This window comes from Nothoprocta perdicaria, unplaced genomic scaffold (genome assembly GCF_003342845.1).
Source record: "Nothoprocta perdicaria isolate Ctin4 unplaced genomic scaffold, notPer1 scaffold_93, whole genome shotgun sequence".
Taxonomy (NCBI): Eukaryota; Metazoa; Chordata; class Aves; order Tinamiformes; family Tinamidae; genus Nothoprocta; species Nothoprocta perdicaria.
Window position 1 is genome coordinate 2,755,203 of NW_020456232.1, and position 19,054 is coordinate 2,774,256.

The window sequence follows — 19,054 nt, forward strand, 5'->3', positions numbered from 1 at the left end:
CTTTCCTTTCCTTTCCTTTCCTTTCCTTTCCTTTGATTTCTACAGATAACTTTAAAATCTGGGGCTTTAAGCATCATAATAGCTTTAGCAGTTCATATTTTTCATCGTGTTTTGCCGTTTGTGGAACTGAAATTTTTATATACTTCCCAAATGAATTGATTCTGCAGTTATGTATTTGAGAGAGTGTGTCTGCGCAAGACATTAAGGGAGGAAAATGCAGTGATTGGAGCAATCAGTGAAACAGATGGAAGTCTGTCAGCTTCTGGGGTGGGTCTTTTTGGGGGGAGTAGAGGGATTATAACTTCCATGAATTCAGTTGTTGGTTGGAAAATACTATAACCTGCTTCAAAAAAAAAGAACCTTGACAGACATGCTTCAGTTCACAGTATCATAATGAGTGTAGCTCAATGAAAAGTTTGCACTGCTGTTGTTAGATTTTTGGATTGAGTTTTGGGGGTGAAGGTCTCACCCCAGGTGGAAAGCGTAGCTGTCCAAATCCACATGTGTTGATATCTAGCAGCAGGAAGATATCAGGTTGTTATTGCTGAYACTGAAAACGACCTATTGTTGACAAAATCCGCAGGGAATACAGTAAAATCTGCCTCACATATACCATGGGTTAACCTGTCACCCTGCCCAAAGGGCTAGGGAAGGGTCAGGGGTCCCAACCCGCCTGTGTGGCTCTACCACATTTCCCTTTCTTGCTGTGTTTTTGTTCCCTCTTCCGCCTTTGGAGTCTTGCTGGACCTATGGAAATAAAAGACACTAGGAAGTGGTTAGAGAAGTATTTCACTTGATGGAATTCACTGCATGCGATGTGGCAAATCCAAAGCAGAGCTTTTTCTGCAGTGACTGTTTGCAAATGTATTTTGACAAGGCAAGTTTGTATAGAAACATGCTGCTGTCAAAGTAAACGTGTTTGTGTTTATTTCTGCTTGATATCAAATGCAGTGCATGATGACCTTTGCGTGGATAAAATGGTCAAAAGTTGGTCCTGTGCATCTGAATGGAAATTTGGAAGTCCTAAGGTTAATTCCAAGAAGCAGTTAGCACATCCTTAACCATTTTTATATAAAACTTACCTAGAAAGCATCCTTTACAATATTTTAATATTGTTGGAGTTTTAAACAGTGTAAAATAAAGGCACTTGTGAGCATTTATAATATCATTCATAAACTGGAGGAAGAGCTTCTCCTTCCATCCCTTAGTCTTTCAAATGATGAAAGGATTTTAAATGACAGTTTTGTTTGATTTTTTTTTCCTCTCAATTAGGTTACCTCCTGCAGTTAATTAGGCTGGTAGATTAAGATATCTAGATAAGCTTCCACATTAAACAGCTTCTTTCTCCCTCCCTGTTGTGCTTATTTTGGGTGTCCTTTGCCATGCCCACAGCACACAGACATGTGCATCGCCCCACGCGCCTGCAGCTGCCTGCGGTGCTCCCGTGAGAGCAGCAGAACAGAGGAGAAAACCCTGATGTACCGAGGGGTCCGAGYGGTGACCGAGATGCAGGCACTGGCTCTGTCCGTTCACTGCTGCAGGGAGACACTCTGCTCCCTTGTACTTTGAGTCTGCTGCTAAAACTGGTTTTATGGTAGACTAGGACAAAATGGTAAATCTGGGTTAGAGTTGCGAAATTTTGAGCAGTTTTTGAGTTATGAAAGGGAATCGATCTTTTTTTGTCCATCTGATGTAATCCCCTTTGTCCCTCCCCACCACAGAAGTGAAGCTGTGTGGGAGTTTGTGTAAGTAGACATGTGCTTTTACCAGTATGYTAGGTGTAATGTAATTCGCAAGTATTGTGGGTTTTATTTATGAAATAAAGAATCCCTTCCGAATAAGGGCAAGTAAGGCTAGATTAGGAGATGGAAAATAGCTACTTGGCTATATTTTTATCTTTTAATGTAGCTCCTAAAATGAAGGCAAGATCTTAATACTACAAATTTTGAAAGATGTTTATAATACTTTATGATGCTTTAAAATCTCCTGTGCTTTAATTCTGTCAGAAAATATATCACTGAAAGGTTTATTTCCATCACTTCTACTTTTTCCATAGCAGATCTTAGACACCAAGAAAAACAGTGTTCCCATACCAAGAAAAATGACAGTAAAATGCMGTAACAGAGCCACCAACAATATATGTCCTAGCCCATGAAGTCAAACTCTCCACTGTGCTGCTCACAGCAGTGCTACATTTGTGTGAAGCTTGGTAGTTGTACATAAACCTGGAGCCATACGAAAGCATGTTATTTGACAAGCAGCACAATGCTTTTTACTCTTAATTGTGCTCCTGTCCTCCCCCTGCAAGCAATTGCGGTGTCAAAAACATTCCCAGAGCCCTAGCAGAAGAAAAACATTGTGCTGCATATGGACCATGGTGCAAGAATCGCCCTTCGAGTGACGTGTGGAGTGTTTCACCAGCCTCAGCACCTAATTTTCTCCTAAGACGTACAGCACAAGAGGAGCAGCAGTTGGGACGGGGTGGTGTGCGTTCTCCTTGTCTTTGCTGGGGTGTGTTTTGGGGGTTTGAGCACTCCCACTGCCCCCTGTACCGGGTTCAGCCGCTTTGCAACAACAACTGCCATTCAGATACAGCAGCAAACTGCAGCTTTCTGACTTCCTCGGTCCAGGTCGGACTCAAGCTGTTTATTTTGGGAAAGATTTAGACTGAGCTTTCTAAAGCTTCTGGGAGTTCTGGAGCTTTAGATTTGGTTAGTTCTAATAAGAAACGATCATCTAAATCATCTTCGAAAAACTGTTGATTCAATATTTTGCATTTGAGTTTCCCAAGCTTTCTATAGCCTATATAAGATGTTGGTAAGCAGATGGACATTATATATGTAATATTAGCACTAAATCTGCTTTATACATAGTACAAATAACTTTCTGAGCAGGTGGCTTGTGAGTGAAGCGGGCTAATACCTTGAAAACCAAAATCTCTCTCGGTGAAGTTGTTACTCACCACTGAGGATATTTTGTGTTGTGCTTTCTCACAGTTAGAGTAAAACCTGTCTGTTCTCAGCAGGCTTTGCCGTATCGCATCCTTTTGCCAAAGCTCACCCATAGCATGAGCATATGTTCTTCCCGTGGTGCACTAAACCTTACCAATGACCGACACCACATGCAGTTCATTCCCTCTTCTCCCAGAGGACAGCATCATGTGTGCTCTTTAGTGGTTTTGCTCGTGGGCTGCGGCTTGTTCTGGGATTGAGGAGGGAGGAAGGAAGGGTGATTAGCCCTGCGTGTGCGTGGAAGCAGCGGATGGAGCAGGGAGCAGGGCCGGAGGAGCAGGACTTTGCACCGAGCCTTTGCCGTTGTCCTTGGCCCCTCACAGGRCTTGATCCACCTTCCAAACCTGACTCCAGCAAAACTTTAGCAATTATTAATCACGTTTCTCTTCATATCTAGCACTTCATGTCTTGGCAAACAAAAACATGCCTGGTGTAAAACAGCTGCCGCATCTTCAGAGTAAGTGTGTGCAAGATGTGGCAAACATTTTTAGCACCTGAGACTACTGCAGTCATTTAGAAGAGGAATCCAGGGATATGATACTCAGTGGAGGCTGCAAGGAGCAAAGTTAGACGAGTACGCATGTAACTTCCAACATTAGTTTTGGCCAATATTTTTGAATGAGACCTGTATTTTGCTGGACTTCTCTCCAGCTCTGTGGTTAAAAGTTGCTCTGCTGCTCTTCTGCGGCCACCAGCAGTACATACCTGCCACGAAATCACTGGATGCATCTCCATTTTTGTCTCAGCAGGTAGAGCTCAGAGCAGTGCACTCCTARTGCTTTATAGAGAAGGATTTCTTGAAGTACTTTATTTCTGTTATGGGAAGGACATAGGATAGTTTTCCAGTCAATTCTTTTCTGTGCCCTGTGGCTCTCTATGCCTGGGGAGAGGAGGTTAAAGGAAAACGTGCCCCATGGGATTCTGAGTCCTGCCAATACAGTTGGGTCAGTGACTGACAGTAGTGAAATGAGGCACAGATTCAAGTCTGGMTCCTAGAGGGTCCAGAGCATTCTCATCGTTGGTGACAGCGACAGTAGAAAGGCAAGACGCGGCGGCATAGAGATCCTAAAAGGGGCTGGATTGGTGTCTCTCGTGATGGGTTACATAGCTTGGATAATCTGTGCTGCTTCTTRAGTAGCGTCTGTTTTGTAGCTTTTGTTCATCCTGTAGACAGTAGCCTGTTCTACACAGGACAATCACAGCTAGTTGTCAGAGCTGTAACAGCAGTACAGCATACAACTGCCACCACTCTGCTAGCTGATTGCTGCCAAAATCCTTCCTTCAGTGCTCCTGCTTAGGTTGTCAGCCCTGTTCACTCACATTTCCGTGCTCTGTTCCTTTTTTCTACCAGCTGTCCATAAAACAGGAGGTCTAGAGTTGATGCTTCATTGTCGGGGTTTATGACCCCAGCAATTCCCACATCGTTTTCCTGTAGGGAACTGGTCACGGTGCACTCCCTTGTGGTTTTCCCATGCCTGTCACAACCTGCTAATAGATAACCCAGCCATAGCAGTTCTACCTRCAACATACCACACTTTTCAACACCTTGCTCTGCTTTGGAGTTCTTTAGCTGGGGAGAAATCTGTTCAACCGATCCAGGCTATATTCAATGTAAAATGAGAACAGCGTTTTGAACTCAATAGTTGTTCTTTTGTCTCTTCTCACATCTGCTGTGTCTGTACCCAAATCATGGAAACCTTCTTTGGAGAAAACAAGAAGCAACGATTGAATTATTCATTGGGTGAAAATTCCGACTGGGTTATGTCACAGCAGGAATATCGCATGTTGAGGACTCTTCCCACTCATTTYACCCTCTGCAAGGGACAGCAGCTCTCTGTGATAAAGACCTTGCTGTAGACTGTTCTCACTCAGCAATCAAGAGATTCAGGGTCTGCTTCAGGCTGTGCTGTGTGTCCTTCTTGTTCACTGAGTTGAGCAGAGGTCCTGGGGCACGGATCGTGCACTGCAAGCTGCCTCTTCCCTGGGAAGAGCAGCAACCCGAGGCAGGTCCAGCCACGGATCCTTYTCCTCCCCTGAACACAGCAGAGACTTTGTGTAGGGAACCCTTGCACTTCAGTAAGGAAGAGGTGCCTGGCACAGGTCTTGTCCCACTTGGATCTGCCTTGCAAGCTTTGGTATTGTGACCATAGCTTTCTCTTCATTCATTTACTGGATATTAGTCCTCTTAATGCTCAGGGAAACCTCCTCACTAGGGGTCATGATCCTGAATCCTCTCTGCAAGGAGCAAATGACTTAAAAATCATAACGTGCTCGAGGAGAGCTGAATATTCTTGGCGGAGAGGACACATTTCTTGAGAGGATGCGGCTGGAGAAGGCCCAATCCAAGAAGGTCATAGACTCTTATGCACTCACCATGTATGAAACCATAGTACTGACAGTGATGCAGGCAGTGCTATCTTTGCCTGCCMCCAATACATAAATGTCCTTCCTATGCTTAAACAGCTTTCTAAAATAGCATGTATCAGAAACAGACACGATAGCTGAAACCTCAGTTTCCAGTATCTGTTTCGATGGAAAGAGTAATTTGAACATCAGTTATTTTTTTAAAATGTTCAGCTTTGTGGATATTAATGCTTAATAGTTTTTCATTTTTTCTTATGTAAAATGCAAGTAATGCAAGATATGATAGAAAAAATAGACTTTTACATTTGCATTCTTCTGAATTATCTTAAATAAAACCCTCCTGAAATGTTCAAATGTATATGCAAAAAATATAGCTGTTTTGTTATACAAATATAAACTAAAAAATCGAGGCAAGCAATTCTTTCTTTGTGCTTATACCCTAGAAGGAGGGTGTTAGACAAGCATTTGACAGCTCCAGGATTAATTGTCAGCGCTGCTTGCTCTGAGCTCCTTTGTAAGTTGTACCACAGTGTTTCTTGTGATCTTAATGCCCAGTTGTACCTCATTTGTTCTGTTAGCAGTGTTGACTAGTGCTCGTTCAGCCTTTCTGTTAAATCCATATACAGTTATCTGCTTTACTTAATGTTCCCACTACTCAAGAGTTTTGAGTTGATTGCATTTTCTTTTCTGCTCAAAAGCTGACTTTCTTAAAGCATTGCTTTCAATGGTAGCCGACCTAGGTCACTCATGAATTTTGGTTTTGGTTTTATTTTTGAAAACTCAAATTTTTTGAGGTTGAGTCCCTTTTTGTGTGTGTGTGTGTGGATGTTCCCTGTGTGTAGTGCATAGCATAGAAGGTCTCCAGGTTCAAAGAGAATCTGTAAGTGCTGTCACAAAATGAGTGATAATGTGATAACCTCGAGCAGAAGACTATGAAGTGCTTTAGTGAGATGCAAAAGGAATTGTTAAACAGTACACTGAGCACTGTTGCAATTCAGCACTGATGTATCTCAAGGAGACTGATTTTAAAAGTTGTGAACACAGAAAATGACAGGCAAAAAGTCAGAGTTCAAAGAATATAAATGAATAACGTTTCCAGGAAATAGAGTTGTGAACTCATTGATCAGTCGTGTCCTATCAGTAAGTGCAAAATGTTTCTGCTGTTGTTATCTCCATGAATTTCAGATTCAAAACACCAGAGAAAAAAGATGAATGTGAAAAGTATTAGAAAAGAAAATAAAAAAGCAGGGAAAAAAGAGAAAAGAAAGGAAAGGAAAAGAATGTAAAAAGTATTATTGTGATGCCTCGCCACAGCGGTCGGTTTTGTGGTATTATGATGCTTGGTTAGAAAAGTTGGTGTGGGCTGTATTAGTAAGCAAGCAGTTCCTTTTTCCTGTTGGCCTTATTTCTTGTTTCTCTGCGCTTGGCAATATCATAGTCATGGGTCATATTTTTGCATTCTTCTCTTGGTTTTAGCAGTCAGCAGGATGAAAAGAGGTTTGGAGTTGTTCATCCCTAAGATCTTGCAGCATAATGGCCATTTGGGTCCACTTAATCTTACATTTCTTATAAGAAGAGAGGGGAAAAGCAGAGAGGAGATCTTTCTGTCACCACTCCATCAAATGCATGTTGAAAGACAGGAGCAGTTCACACGTGCCTGTGTGCCTACATGCCAGTCCTGCCTTCTCGGTRTGTTTACATTGATCTTGCTCCATTGACTGTTATGAAGCAAGAAGAGTCAATGACTTGTGTCAGCGGCAAATATAGCAAAGCTCCACTTGGAGTTGAACAGCTTAGCTTTGCTATCAAATTCATATGCACACAACACACATAATCTGGACTTTTTTGTTCTGCAGTAGCTCTTCTTCCTAGGAAAGATTAAAAACCTTTTAATTTTACTCTTTGTCTGCATGTCCATTGAGAACAGTACTTGTGACAAGGCAGTTGTGAGTACAGTATAGGTATCTATATAAACAACTTAAAGAATTTATTCCATCTTCTTCCACCAATACTCACAGCACCACTCCGAAAAAAAAATGTAGTTGTCATTTTCAGAATAGTAGTGGTTGAGCTAGTGTTGTCCATGGACAAAATTCAACTTCCAGAAAGTTTTCTTCAGGCCTCTTGCCTTTGCATTCCCCTTTTTAAGAGGCTGTTGGGTATTTGGGTATTGAACACTGTCATTGAAACACCTTTTCTTGTATGTGCTCAGGAAGTATGAGTGGGACATGTCAGGTCCTTGCACAAAAAGGTCTGTGGATTTGGCTGTGATGGAAAAAGGAGATGCCTGACACTGTAGCCGAATGAGCAGTGAAGGCAACATTGTGATTACCCAGCTACTTCTGTGTTTCAAAAAGTAGTGGCACAGTTTTATTATCTTTCTGACCACAGTCATGTCCCATCAACAGCAAATTCTGCCACGAGGAAATGAAGATCACTGCATTGGAAGCAGTTGCCTCAGATGAACGCTGGTTTAGCAAAGCATAAACTTGCTTAGTTTTGTCTGTATTTCATACATCAGTGTGGGTTTTTAAAATCAGTATGATCTTGATCTAGATGCAGTATTAGTAATCAGATATGTACTAATGTCTGTTTGTACTAGTTACCCAAAGAAATAAAAGTTACACAAAGCAATAAAAGGCGTTAGTAGTTTAAATAGTTTAAAACAAAAACTTCTCATTACATTGAAACATAACCTATTAAAAATAATAATACCTAGTCTAGATGCTATAACACTACAACATAGTCATCTTATAGTTTTTATATGAGTTTTTTATATACCTTTTGTTTTCATAGCAAGAAGCTATTATGAAAATATTTAACAACACCACAGCAATAAAACTATCTTTATCTTTAGTTCAGTTGTGTGTTCAGCATAACTTTCATCTGAACATGTCTCTTGAGATCAGCTCAGTAGTCAGAATGAAGTTGCTGAAGATGCAGTGTAGATGCTGGCATTTTGTGCAGCTGATTTTAAGATTCGCTGGATTGAAGAAGCCTGTAAAGGTTCACTGCACAGAGCAGGCTACAACAAAGCAGTTAATGATTCCTGTGACATGAATGCTGCCATTTCAGTTTATTTCAATGACACTGGCGCTTAGTCTTAAATATATCACTTTATTAGTTTTCTTGAAACCAACCAGATATTAGGCATGGGTATGCATCTTAGCTAAACTGTAACCCCGCCAGTCTATGTCTTTGGCACTGCAGAATGCACTAACTTTTTCAAAACACGTAACCACAGTGATATTTTTATAAAGGAATGTTCAACTCATGGGATTTTTAAGGTGTTCTATTTTTTTTTTCCAAGTTACAGCTTCACTTTATTGTACATGATGTCCAATAAAAAAGATATATGTCTGTGATTGGACTTTGAAAAAGGGCCATGGTGCCTATTCCATTTAAAGGGAATGAAGTCAAGCAGTAAATTTGCTGGTCGCCCTTTTCATATTGACTGTATCTCAGCCAGCAGTTGGTCTTTGATGTTGTAACAATAGAGCAAAGGCAGAGGAGGAGGAGGATTAGGACCTCCGTAATATAAAAACAAGTCCGCATTCATCATGATTTTTATAGAGCACAGTCCATGTCTATTGAAGATTTGTGGTATAGACTCAATGGTCTGCAAAAGAGAGTAGCAATCTTAACATTTGCAGGTGTTTTACAACGCATCCATCATTACTTCTACCATCTCTTCTTAATTCAGAGTTTGTTTAGCCTTTCAATATTTAAGCTTTTCTTTCTTTTTATCCCTTCCTATGGTAGGAAAACAGATGTTTGTCAGGACAGAGCTCCAGAGCTCATTTTCCTTTGCAGGGGCTTACTGTGGTGTATGAAACACTTGCTGCAGCTGGCTGCTAGAATATTTATTCCTCACTTGTGCTTTAGAGTCCGAGCTTTTATTGGAAAAGGATAGAGAGGTTGATAAGTATATGTCTAACATTTGTGAAAATATATTAAATGGTGGCCACACAGCCTCTGTCTTCAGGCATACCAAAACAATAGCTCCAGTGGTTTCTATATACCCCAGTAGAGTCCTGGAGCTTTTAATATATATTTAAATGGCAACAATTCCACCTCTTGCTCTGGATACACAGAAGTAAAGGGTCGATCATATGTGTAACACAGAGAATGCAGAACAAATGGAACATCCCAATGACAATAACAATGGCAGCAGCCTGTGCACATGAATCCCAGTTGGAAGCCTGAAGGCAGCTCTTTGGAAGACCATCTGGGGGTGCACCAGGTGAAATTGCTTTACTGCACCCAGTTCCAGGGGCTGTTGCTTAAGGCTTGGTCTTGAAGTGTCCTGACAGGACAGAACACCTGGAAGCAATTCCCACCTCACTCGGAAGACACCTGTCCCAACAAAGAGGAGGGGAAGAAAAGATGCCAATCGATAATGCATTTGACAGTTTAGGACTTGATTTAGGGCTGGATCCTGTGCCTTCTGGGTGTTCAGATTAGACCGGAGCATCGAAACTCAGGAACAAGTCATCACTTGCCAGCCTGGCTGCTGTAGCTCTTTAGATGCTTTATCCCACCTATATCCCATAACAAATTCCAGGTGATTTTGTATTTGTCAGAAACTGCTGGTGCCTCCAGCCAGAGCCGAGTGAACAAATTTTGCCCAGGGCAGCCAAGCTGTTACCTGAGCACTCCTCAACATGCGGGTGGACACCAGACTCACAGCTTTTCTGTGGGAAATCTGTTCTTTTATTCAACATCTACCATGACGACCATTAAACAGGCAACATCTGGTGCCAAAAATGCACACGTGCTCTTGCTGCACTCTGCTGAACATCTCCTTCATCAGGCCCAGATACGGCAGTGTCTTGGCTGCCTCTGCTTTTGCCCATACACCAATTGATGAAAGCAAAATACGTGAAGCTCAGCTGGTATCAGGTGGGAGTTCTGGCTAGTTGGAGGCATCACCCCAAAGTGTTTAAAGACTTTGCCCTTGAGGGATCAATAGCTCTGACAAAGCTGCTGAAATCCTTTGGTGGCAGTGAATTGATTCTTGCTCTTCTTTGATCTGATATTCATGGCTTTTTGAGTAATATAAATCAGGCCTGCCTTTCTCACCTACCCATCCCTCCTCCTTCTGTCTTCCCCTAAGAGGACGGTTCATGGTGTTAGGAATATAGCTATGGCAATATGAACATCAAAATAAAATGAGGTAATTATTTGCATAACATTAGAGTAAGGAGTAATTTAGTATTACTTCTGTTACCTCTCTGGATTTTGTTTTTTGTTTTGTTTGTTTTTCCTTCTTCTTTCTACTATAAAACAGCAGAAAAAAATGAGGCTGGAGCTGTGCATTTGTGCACACATGGCAATAAGCAGGGAAGCACAGATGTATATACCAATTCCCCAAAGCTCAGTGCTGCCATTGGTAAAAACAGCTACCATTATATTGCAATGAGGTTATAAACCCYATAGTACCCCCAGGACACATTTTGCAGGTTACTTACAAGAGCCATATGAGGAGAGAAGATGTATATTTATCTCCTTGGTGCCGTGAAGTAGCTGGAAGCGAGTTGTGTGCCACAGCCTACCAGGACAGACTCTTCCAACCTGCCCTGCAGTGCACGCACCGTGCTCTGTGCTCACTCTTTATGCAGAAGCAATTCTCCTTCCATGCAGCCTTGCATATCATCCAGGGTTGCATATCTGTCCTGCAGCCTGATCCTCTGACAAARAAGGTGAGTGTAGCTCAGCTCGAGCAGCTCATCTTTGCTCTTCTACCTTGCTGCTGCATGGGCCTGCTGGGCTAATCTGAAGATGGATTTGGCCCCCTCCATGCAGTTTATTGTCAGTGGCGTCTAGGTGGCTTCAGGCATATGGCAAGGTTATAACAAGTTTGAAAAATAAAACCATTTATCCTCAAAATAACTTAGAACTAACTAGTGATCGTGGGGTGGAGGGCAGACAGAAATGAAGATATTTTCTTTCCACGTTAAGTGTCAGATTCAAAAGCATCTGCCGGGCTCAGTGCGTGCATGGTATTCATTTCCTGTCTGCAGTCTATTGGAATGCCCCCCCGAGTCGTTTGAAATTGAAAATCGAGTCATGCTTCTTTAATCAGCTCTAAGAAATATCCCCCCTCCCTTACTGCTCTAAGAAAACTTATATATATGTCCATAGCATTTATAATGTAAAAAAGCCCTAATTTATCTCTGGGGCAGATCCTTTCTCCTGCTTCTCTGMAGCAGAGAAGCGTCTTCTCGCTGTCCTGTTGTGGAGTGCTGTGTACCTACCCCCTTCCTCTTCTCCTCTGTTGGGAGGGAGGTGATTCTCTTGGGTATCTGCTTCCCCTTGTCCTGTCCTACAAACAGGCCAGGAAGGTGTGGAGGGAGGACACAGTGTCTTCTGAGGATGTCTTGATGCAGAAATAAGGTAGTTACTGCACTGCATATACAGATGCTAATAACCTCCCTATGCTCATATATCAGTATCCCAAGTTTTCCAAATGGAAAGCCTAAACCTGTGCTATCTGGCTTGGAAGAATACTTTGCTCCAGGTAGGTGATCCCGAGACAGCCTCTCAGATCTCGGCTGCTGTTTTCCATAAATTTTTGGGTGTAGAAACATCTTTAGTGAGTGCTGTGAGCTGTGTATTTGATGTGGTACATTGWTATTGAATATAAACAAACATTGCCTTTCCCTTTTGCCCAGTAACTCCATCAAAATGCAAACTGGGAAAGGCAGCAAACAGAGGGTCAAGTAAATTATCTTGGGGTGATTCAACAGTGTGTGTGTTTTGAGCATCAAGACTCCAGTGACTTGCCTTTTYTTCAGGCACAGAAGTAGTATTGCCAGAAGCACAGGAAACATCATGTTTTTGGAATATAACACTTGTCTGCTTTCTTGCTTTCCCGTTATTAGCTTTTGCTTATGTGATGAAGTCATCATGTAACTTTTGGTCCACAGGGACTAAACACTTTCTAGTCTCTAAAAACATCTGCCAGCTAACACAGCCAGAGTCAGAGACACTTTTGAAAGCACAGGGTGGATATTCAGTGGCATATGAGAGGGAGACACAGAGGCTGGGAATAGCAATTTCTTGGAAACGAACAGTTGAAGGCAACTTTGAAAATTGAAAAGGTTTCAAATAAGGTTACTCTTTTGGCTATGGAGAGATGAAAACTTCGCTTATTAAAGTTGTTTCACCTAGTGAAATCTTAGCTGCAGTGATTTAGTGGAATAAACTTGCAAGAGGACCTAGTTTAAAATCTATGAAAATAATTTCAGATAAATGCTTTTTCTTTTTCATTTGCACTGACTTTGTGTGTGCTGGCCTGCAAAACCTGACCAAAAAGCTGTGTAGAAAACATATTAATACTCAATTTCTTTTGCTCTTGTGGTTTTGATTGCTGCTTAAGGGAGATTTTTGCATTCTTTTGGAATTTACATGTAAGTTGTGATGCAAATTTCAAAAGGTCAATGAGATTGGACTCTTTCAATCAAACTTAGCCTTAGTATAAATGGATTCTGTTGAGGCCTGACTTATGGTACAGACATTGCACAACCTTAAGCACTTGCCTGAGCAGTGATACAAAATTTATTCTTTGAAAGTCTGAGGAGATAAGAAAGATTCATACTCACTTCAGGCCATACTGAATTTGATACCTGAATGTCTCAGGATGGAGCAATGTGGTCTGATTCTTTCTTTCCCTGGTATAAATTACCAGTTGACTCTAACCTTTCTCATAAAATCCACATAAAGAAGGTASTACACCCAAAGTTCGTGAAGAGCTGATTTTACACAACTATTTAAAAAAAAACTAAAAGCATTAGTACTTCCAGAAAATTTGCATTTTGGCACCACAAAGAATAGGATGGAAAGAGTTGGCTGACTTTTCAGTTGTGTATTTGCCCGTTCAGCTGCTAAATCAGTGAGCCCTGTATGGGAGAGCTCTTGCCAGACAGTGATTAGAGGGAAGATCTTCAGAGTCGTGAAGAACAACTAAGGTTTTATGGCCAGCTTGGGCAACTGGAAGTGTCTGTTAAGTACGAGTAAAACTTGGCGTTGTTCATCTGTCAGGGCCATACACAGCTTGGATTCTGTGTGCTTGGCCATCTCATGGATGGCCAAGTATCTGCTAAAGAACAAAGCACCAGTGTGTGATCTATTAGAAAATTTGCCATAGGGCCTTTTTTATTTTTTTTCCCCCTGCAAACATTGAGCTTCGGTCATCACTAAGTCTATTTTATTATCAAAGCGTTATAGAAATTGGCAGTTCACCTTGAAGCTAACCCACACTGTTTGTATGAAAGCATGGAATAAACGCAACAGCAGAGCATTGGAAATAGCTGTGCTGTGAAATGTGTGCCCAGAACATGTGGCAAAAAGTTGCCAAATCTGAGTATGATGTCGTTAGTCTTCTCTTTGAGCTCTGGGGGAAAAATACTGTCTATGAGAGCAGTTCAGATCTGGACCCTTCATTTACTAATGCGGCCAAAGAGACAGGGAGCTTGATGAGGGAAGCTTCCAGCTGGAGGCTGAACGAAGGACGGAGGCTGAACGAAGGATGGTTCAAAGCTCAATGTCTGTCTGTGCCTTCAGCCTCAGGCAGGAGGCAGGAATGGCCATAGGGCTGCTCCAGCTTTCAGGAAATCTGAGCTCGGATGGTTCAGCAAGGCAGCTGCCTGTTCTATCCTAGTCCTAGGTCCTGTCCTAATGGTGGCCACGTGCCTTGWAATACTGCCCTGGACCTTAGATGTGAAGGAGGCCTGAATACTGCTGTCTAGGATCTTTGGAGGCATAGAGCGAGTCTTGACTACATGCTCTGGTCTCAATATTTTCTGTGTAATTATAGGGACTTGAAATGTTTAGTGTAAAAAAAAAAAAGTCAAAAATTAAAAARCTGCAGTTCTGAGATAAATCTGCCCAAATACTCTGAGATTCTGCCTTCGCTGTATGCAGCTCCTGAGAAGAATTTCAGCATATATGATAAACAGCTGTGCTAGGCCCATCTCAGCACCTCATTACCTCTTACACTGTCACTGGTGCCCAACCTAGCTCTTGTAACCCACCTACAGAAGATATCTGCTCCAGCAATGACTGCAGATCAGCATGTCGTCTCTGAATTTCTGTTGTCCCAATTACGACAGCATTTGCAACTCCATCCATTCGTTGTCAAAACAAAATCCCTTGGAGCACTGTGTAGCCCCTAAAGTTGACATGTACCTTACCACGGGACATACTAACGTGTCTCTTAGTGGGATGACTGGGTTTCAGTTTTTGTATAGTCATACATGCAGAAACACTGCAAGTTAGAAAAAAAATTTTACCGCTGTTGCAGTAAGAGTACTACAAAATTACCTCTACTAAAGGCACTCTGTTTTCTTTTTAGCTACTGCTATTCATCTCCTTTTGCCACACTGATATATGATTGTGAAAGACAAGCTGAAAAACACTGAAAAAGAAAAAAAAAAAAGGAAAAGTTTCTTGGTCTCTGGTGCTTGACCTGACATCCCTGGGCTGACTTCCATAGACAGGAAGCATCCGTGACTCACGGGCGCTGGCTTGAAGCTCTGAGCCTCTCTACCTTTGCATGCTTGCAGTTAGTCATACAGAAAGCAAAGCATCCCAAACCTAAATATGAACCAAAGTGACTTGCCTGTTATATAACGTGCGTGAGTCATGACTAAACAAAACACTGAACATGGGTCTTCTGAGCGCCTGCGCTGTATGTGGCATCGATCACAAAAGACTTCTTTCTCCACTGTTCTCACACCTCTTCCTGCTGGGTCCTGTGCTGCTCACACTTAGGATGTACACAAAGTAAATATAAAATTCAGGACTGAGATCACCCAGGTTCATTACAGATCTCCAGTCTGCCAAGGTGAAAACCTGGTGCAGTGTCCTGGTGTGTTGCTCAGCCTCCCCAGGCGGGCTAATTTTCAAGTGATCATTTAGCACTAACCTGGAAACACATGACAACCTTCAAAATCAAAACAATCTGTTTAGGCAGGTGGGAAATGAAACCAGTCCTAATGACTATAATGATTTTCTGTGAAGGCCCCAGGCCTCATTTTGTCTCTGATAGCAATATAATCTTTTATAGCGTCTGTGAAGTTTCCTAATAAGTAAATGTTCCTGGTGGTTGAAGATGCTGTACAGGTGCATCATGAAAGTGCATTGACAGACTGTTGGGTTTCAATTCAAGACCTCTTGTCAAGATCATTTTACAAGATATTTCAAAGGAGTATACAAGAAAGAAAATAGCAATGTACCTCTAGCAGGGATTTGGTAATAGATTCCCTTGCTGTCTGGGAGCTGTTAGGGATATATGTTGCATCATTGTTCCCAAATTCTTTCAACCCCACAACTAGCAGTGCTTGCAAAAGTGCCTTTAGTTGGGCAAGTGGGGAAGGAATGAAGGGAGGTGGGTAAAGAARTATGAAGGACAGAGAAAGAGCAGCTCTTCCAAAATATTTTCCTTAGATCCAGTCTTTCCTTGCTCCTTCTCTGTCTTGATTGTTTTTCCAAAACTGGAAATGGGATTGAAGTAAGGCTGTGAAGAGAAAGATTGGTTCCTCACCTGCTAAAAATGCAGAGGACTTCCCTTACTCCCTGATCTGGTATTTCTGTAAGTTCCCATTTTTGTTTAACTTCTCTGGGAGAAAGATAAACAGTGCACTTCCTTGCAGCTCATGTCTTCTGGTAGGGAAAGAAACAAAATGCAGCCATGGGGAGATCATTGAAAAGTTAAACCCCAGTAGCTAGTAGTGAATTTTTCTTGCATTTAGTGTTGTTTCTTAGTGTCCTAACCTCTACTGTGATGCAGGGCTCACTTGGCTTACCAACATTTAAACTTACCCTTGCAAATCCCTGTGAATTATTCTTCCTCTGTGTTTTATAGATGGTACACAAAGACATTGATATGTGGGATTTTAAATGGGATCCGAATAACTTAGTCGAGTGACACAGCAGTCAGTGTCAGAGCCAGGAGACTGATGCTCTGGGTCCTTTCTTGCTCTTGTGTAGCCCAGCGATCCACCCTGTATAGTTTGTGCCATGAAGGAAATGGTACATTTCAGCACCACGTTATCCTTTCTGAAATATATTTTACTGTGCTCCTCCTTTGCCTCCTTCTCACAGAACCTAAACCAGAAATTATTAATGGTGGACAGAAATGGAGTGTTATTACTCTGACTTTTTCAGTGATGAACGTGGCAAGGTATGTTGTTCTGTAATACAAACAAATGTCTAAATATGACGGTTTCTCACTATAGGGTTTATTTCATTGCCTTGTCTCACAGCTGTGAGTAATGTGTTCCTACCCTTATATACTGTTCACACTTAGAATATTCAGAAATCGTAAGCTGTTTTCATATTAGGAACTCCTATAAATATCCGATCCCATGGAGGACAGCAGAACTGTAGATGACAGCAACCCCATAAGCCCGCCATGAGTAACCCCTTAAAAATCATCTTGATGGGAAGTTTATAAGTTATGAATAGCCCTGTTAAATGAACGGGAAAAATGGTTTACATTAAATCATTCAGAGCAGATGCATCATTTGAGCAAGAAGCCAGTGTGTCTGATTTAGACATTTCATAATTCAAATACACTGAGCCAATAGTTCAGAATGAARTGAGATTTCTTTTMAAAGTAGTCAAGCAACCCTGGTTTCCCTAAAGCAATACAAATTGTGTACACTGAAAAAATATATAGTGTGAAATACATGTTTAAGTTAAGTAACAAGGTTTGCTATTCCCTAGCAAAGTTTTTGTCTGTTAGCTTTGGAACACAAGTCCTGTTTTCTTCAGAAATGAGGCAAACGTAACAGGTAGAACACACTTTTCCTGTCTGGATTAGCCTTGGAAGATCCTTTACCTGAGTTAATGCAGGAACTCACAGAGAAGTCCATATTCTTCTCTTCACATTCAGCTCAAGCCCTCTTTTTATTGATGGCAGCCTCTGTTGTCGTGTTTACCGTAGACACACATTTCCAATAATGCTGCACATCAGCTTAGATATTACATGAAGAATTATCTACCTAAAAATTAGGGGTTTTGTTAATTTATTCCACATCAAAAAGTGTTCATTCACTCTCTGTTCTATGAGCAGACAACTGAAATAGATATACTGGGAGTCTCCGTTTGCTTATGTTGTAGTATGACCCCAAGGCCCAGGAAGGTTTGGTGTGGCCTCGTCCTAGGGTGAAAGGGGCAGCAAGAGAGAACGCTAGAGAAGAGACTATATAACCTGCCTCATTTCTGGAAGAGGTTACCCCTGTCAGGTCAAGATAGACTTGACATTCCTCCCCTAAAACCTGGTATCATGCTTCACTGTCACCATTAGAGATGTGTTCCTCACAGGACACTGGAGTCTTCCAGTCCAGTCCAGTCCACTTTGAGCATGCAGAGCAGACCATCCCTTTCGTCCTTGCGGCAGCCTTTGCTCTCGGACAGTTACCATGTGCCCCCTCGCTTTTTTTTTATTTTTCACGTTAAACAACCCCAACTCGTTGAGTCTGTAGTTAACGACAGTCCTGCCCCGAGCAGCTTGGTAGTGGGCCTGATGAGCCTGATGTCATTACCTCGCCATGGCAATTTTCTAACTAGCTCCATGTGATATTCCATCTGCCTGACACTGTTAACATTTTTATATAGCCCTATATTGTAGTTGCCGACCTCTCTACAAGCATCAGAGAGCAAAGGAGAAGGGCTGTTATCCCCACAGCGACACAGGCAGACTGTGATCTGCCAGGTCACACAGTGAGTCTGACCAGAGGATTAAATACAGGGCTCTCAAGTCCTTGGCCTGCACTCTGGCTGTGTAGTTTGTTAATGGGGAGAATCAAGATGCTGCTGAAGAGGCGAGCAAACAGGGAAAGTATGAAATCATATGTGAGAATTTTATTTTTTTTAATAAAAGCTCACTTTATTTTTAATAAAGGCGAGATTATGAGCTTGATACTCCTGAAAAGAAATACGTAGCTAAGTACTACCTTTTTCTCTGGTTCCTGTCTGAAGTAATTTAATAACAGCACAACTACTTCTCGTTGTTAGTCAGAAATAACCAAGAAGCTGCTTAACCCTTGTGCGAAGTTTGAAGTGAAGTTCAGTTTTATAAGTGTTAGCTTAAAGCACTAGTATATGGGTAAGGAACCTAAAGTTTGTGGTCCTCAATTTCATTTCCTAGAAGCCTGCTGCCATGTGATTTGCTTTCTACTTTTTATTAAGCAAGGTGTGTGTTAAYGGATGGCCCTCCAAAGGCATCTGAAAGTCCTATCTGGTTGTCAGCAAAGTATTCCTGTTTTAGCCTTCAGACAATCAAATCTCTGAGGAACAGATATGTTTTGTTTTTGGTATTTTTTACCACTGCACGCACACAGGGTAATTCAGATGGAACTTCTTATGTCTGTGCTGTAGGTAGAAGTGTAATAGCCTTTTGACACTTCACAAGTGTAACCATTCTGATCACAAAAATATCAAAAAGAAATATAATTCAACTAAATCTGTTTCTGTTCTTTGCAAAGGCAGTGCAATGAGGAGAGAGGAGAACCATCTTAGTTTTTATTGGAGAAGATGGCACTTAGCCCTAGATTTACTCTTAAACCTTGATCTATTTAACTCACCAAGCATTTTGCTGTAATGTGCAGAGATTATATTATAAAATCTCTTCAAAAGTCAATTAAGAAACTTTTAAGCAAATAAACACAAAA

The 19,054-nt window shown here is 41.6% G+C and overlaps 1 protein-coding gene across 1 annotated transcript in view; it reads left to right on the forward strand.

Annotated features, from left to right (window-relative positions):
- ISM1 (isthmin 1) overlaps positions 1-19,054 on the forward strand; it is a 38,393-nt gene that overhangs the window by 949 nt on the left and 18,390 nt on the right. The window lies entirely within an intron of this gene.